Source organism: Apteryx rowi, unplaced genomic scaffold, assembly GCF_003343035.1.
Source record: "Apteryx rowi isolate R43461 unplaced genomic scaffold, aptRow1 scaffold_170, whole genome shotgun sequence".
NCBI lineage: Eukaryota > Metazoa > Chordata > Aves > Apterygiformes > Apterygidae > Apteryx > Apteryx rowi.
The window spans coordinates 929,969-934,282 of NW_020447975.1; the positions used below are offsets into that span (position 1 = coordinate 929,969).

At 58.4% G+C, this 4,314-nt stretch overlaps 1 long non-coding RNA gene and 1 other non-coding gene across 2 annotated transcripts; one reads left to right on the plus strand and one right to left on the minus strand.

The window, feature by feature from the left end:
* Positions 1-71: 71 nt before the first annotated feature.
* LOC112963548 lies at positions 72-2,072 on the plus strand. The gene is made up of 2 exons (XR_003252627.1): positions 72-164; positions 1,416-2,072. It is a non-coding gene; the product is annotated as an uncharacterized LOC112963548 (long non-coding RNA).
* TRNAK-CUU lies at positions 214-286 on the minus strand. The gene has a single exon. It is a non-coding gene; the product is annotated as a tRNA-Lys (tRNA).
* Positions 2,073-4,314: the final 2,242 nt, after the last annotated feature.

The following is a 4,314-nucleotide window of genomic DNA, read 5'->3' on the forward strand; positions in this document are numbered from 1 at the left end:
GTAGGGCGGGGCGGGGCGCGGAGCGGCCCCGCAGGCAGGCGCGCTCGCTCCGCGGGGCTCGCCGCGCTTACAGGCCCTCCTCCGACTCCAGGTGCAGCTTTCTCAATCGGATTGTCAGCTGTGGGCTTCATCTGAATCGCTGTCGCGTGGCTGTAAGAAGCGAGGTGGGAAAGAAAAGAAAAAAAGAATCGAAATAAGGAAAAAAAAAGCTTGCGCCCAACGTGGGGCTCGAACCCACGACCCTGGGATTAAGAGTCCCATGCTCTACCGACTGAGCTAGCCGGGCGCTACAATTCCCCCTTTTCCTCTGTCATAGTCAACAGCGCGGCGGTGCGCTCCGCCGCTCCCCCGAGCGTAGTGCGGCCACCAGGGGATCCTCCGCGGCGCGGGGGGGCGCCCGGTTGGGAAGCGGCGGCGGCCCAGAGGGGCTCCCAGCGCCTGGCAACGTGGGTGCTGCGAGGCGACGGCGAGGCCGCGGCCTGCGGCGGCCCTGGCGCCCGCCCTCTGCCTTCCGCGGGCATTTTCCGCGCGTTTCTGCCCACGGCGGCCTTCACTCACGGGAGAGCGCGCGGGCTGCGGGCAGCGCCCGCCTTTAGCAAAGCGGGAGCCTCCGGCAGCGGCTCAGATGCTTCCCAGGCGCTGCCCACCCTGGTTCCTGCCCACTTGCCTGTCACTCTGCAAGTTTGAAACGATTAATGTTGGCCAGCTCCACACATTTGAACAAATATCCTCTGTTTATAGATACAGCTGAATGTTTAGTGTTTTCTCTGTAGAAATGTCTCCTGTGATTATTTTACCCTATCTCTGTTTTCATATTTTAATCATGATCGCTTTTTTAAAAAAAAATATCCCACCAAAGACAACAAAAATGGAGCAGCACGAAAAGTAAACTTCCTGGGAAAGCGACAGGATTCTTCAGTACAGTTTGGAAATATGAGACAGCCTCCAAACTCGTGTTTTTTTCAGGAGATAAGCAAATAAATATTTTGCATTTCTACAGATAGTATTTTGCATTTCTACAGATAGCTGCCTGCATTCATTTTAGAGCGCACGAACTATGAACACACGAGAACCACGTTAATTAATCCCCTGTATGAATACGTACCTAATACAGCTGTGCTGTACTCTCCAATGTCCATTGAACGGGCTGCGGTTCTTGCGTTTTTCCACAGGGCGGCACACGGTAAAACCGAGCACGTCACCGCTAATTTCAGAATCGTGAGAAGCGGAGAGGCCCGCACGGAGCAGGCGCGCGGTGCCTCGCGGCTCAGGAGCATCTGCTCCTGGCTCCCACGGGGCCGTACGGTCCCACCCTGCCTGCACCACACCGGGGAGAACCTCTGGCGGCGGCAGCAATCCCAGTAAAAACCGGGACGGGCTCGGCCCTTTGCTCATTAGTTTATTTTTCTCCCCAGAAATGTATCGGTTCCTCACCTGCAGCCACACAACATATCCTTTCCAGCGCACGAATGCGACTGCTGTGTTTCCGTGTCCCAGCATGGAGGATATTTGTCAAGTAAGGGCAGAAGTGGCCAGACGTGCCGTTTCCCTTTGGCTGAAGCACCGTCAACGCCGCTGTACGCAGCGCAGCGGTCGCTGGGTAGGACCACGTGCCTTGTCGGAAGCCTTTCAGAGCCGTTTGGGAGCAACTGTATTTAAACGACAGGATGCTTTCAGAATTTATCTTGCTCCTCTCTGTTGCTTGCAGAAGACACAAAATGCCTGACTTGGGGAATGGCAAGTCAGATAGACATTAAAATAATGGCACATCCACTCCCCGGCACTCGGAGCACCCAGATCGCTACAGGAAATCACGACAGCGCAGCAGCGGGGCAGCCTCCAGCAGGCCCAGGCTGCGTGAAATATTCTTACCTGTGTTTCACCCCATGCAAAATGTATTTTGGGCTGTATTATGGCCAAGTTGTGCTTAGAAATGCATGCACTTTTAAGAACTGCTTCATTTAAAAAATGTCAGAGTTCTACATAAGCAAGATGGGAACAACTCTATTTTCATAAACCTGTTAAATCTCACTCACAAGTAATCTTTCAGAATGCACTTATCTGAAACTAAACACTCGTTTTTGTTATTCTTTAAACATTTTACTCTTCTGATTTAAACAGATAGAACTAGGTGGTGAGTTCCTGAAGTGCACAAGGAACAGGCAGAGGAAATGATACAAATAGCATATGCCATTAACAATAATCAGATGTATTTAATGAGGAAAGGACTATAATTTCCTGCAGTCTAAATGCCCTGCCAAAGAGTTATTTAAATGGAATCAAATTATCCAAGTTTTATATTTCCCATTCATTTTATCCTGAAAAGAAAAACACTACATGAAAAGGGAAAGCCTCAGACTTTATACCTGAGGTATTTTTAGCTGGGAAAATGACATCCGAAGTGAAGCATCGAAGAAGTGACATATTTTTCATTGATATTTGTGCAGAACCGCTGTGAGATGGGGGAGAGAGGCAGCAGTCTCGTGGACGAGCTGTAACCTTGCAGTTAGCAGGCAGGAAGAGGAAAGAGAGGTTTTCTAGCAAACATACAGGCTTTTCTCCGAGCACTGATGCTCACTGCAGGGAAGGTTTTATTGCTTTACGCCGCACAAAGACCTGGATTGCCCTTGTGAAACACAGTACGAGGAGCAGGCAGACAGCTCTGTTTTTTCCCTTCAGCTTATGTTACATCTGCATTTGATGAGATTCGAGGAACAGACATCACCTAGTGCAGCGCCCACGTGAGTTCGGCTGCTGACGGGATAGAGGCGTAGGGAGGAAAGGTTTTGTGGAGGACCCTGGCACTGGCATCCTGCTCCTGTCCCTGCGGCACTTTGTTTAAATTATCTGCTTTCCGAAGGGCACAACGCCCTTGAATCGCTTCCCAAGATGCCGGGGTGAGAGCTCTGTCAATATCTGCGTGGTGTCTGGGTCTCCTCCAGCTCCAGCGGAAACCCCAGGGGCCCGCAGCTGGCACGTGTGGCCCTGGTCACTGCCACTCGCGTGCCCATAGGACACCTGGCTGGGAAGAGGCGCCGCTGGTCACCATAGCCAGGGTGGCCGAGGTTTCCCTTCGCCCCGTCGGCTCCTCGCGATTTACCCCGCTGTGGTGCCACCCTGGTCCCCTCGCGCTGGGCAGGCTCCAGGCCTGGCCTCAGATAGGGATTTCTGCCCTGCCACAGGGGGGCGCTGGTGATGGGGGTGAGGGAGTGGGTGGCCCAGGGCCCGGATGAGGGACCCGGACCCAAGAGGGACCTGGGGGCACCTGGACCTCAGGGGACCTGGAGGACACCTGGGGGGACCCGGACCCAGGGAGCACCTGGACCAGAGGGGGACCCGGGGGGGGACCTGGAGCCATGGGGGACCCAGTCACAGAGGGCAGGGCTGGACCCGGTGGGGCCTGGACCTGAGGGGGCCCGGGGGAACCCAGAACCGCAGGGGGACTCTGACCCAGGGGGACCCTGACCTGAGTGGGACCCTGACTTGGGGTGACCCAGACCCTGAGGGGACCCTGACCCCGGGGGACCTAGACCCTGAGGGGAGCCGGACCCAGGGGGACCCTGATTCAGGGGGACCCTGACCCCAGGGAACCCGGACCCTGAGGGGGACCCGGATCTTGAGGGGAGCTGGACCTAGGGGGGACCTGACCCTGGGGGGACCCTGACCCTGAGGGGACCCAGATCCGGGGGGATCCGGACCCCGGGGGGACCCTGAGCCGGAGGGACCTGGACCTTGAGGGGGACCCAGACCCGGGGGGACCCTGAGCCAGGGGGACCCAGACCCTGAGGGGACCCGGACCCGGGGGGACCCTGACCCGGAGGGACCTGGACCTTGAGGGGGACCCGGACCCGGGGGGACCCGGACCCTGAGGGGAGCCGGACCTGGAGGGACCCAGACCCTGAGGGGACCCTGACCCCGGGGGGACCCTGACCCGGAGGGACCTGGACCTTGAGGGGGACCTGGACCCGGAGGGACCCGGGCCCTGAGGGGACCCTGACCCGGGGGGATCCGGACCCCGGCGGGACTCTGACCCGGAGGGACCCAGACCCTGGGGGACCCTGACCCGGAGGGACCCAGACCCTGAGGGGACCCTGACCCGGGGGACCCTGACCCGGAGGGACCCAGACCCTGAGGGGACCCTGACCCGGGGGGATCCGGACCCCGGCGGGACTCTGACCCGGAGGGACCCGGACCCTGAGGGGGACCCGGACCCACGGGTGCAGTCCAAGCCCCGGGGGGCGCGGGCCCGAGCCCAGGCCGGGCGGGAGGGGGCGACGGCCCCCCCGGCAAGGCGCCGGGCGCGACGCGGGCTCC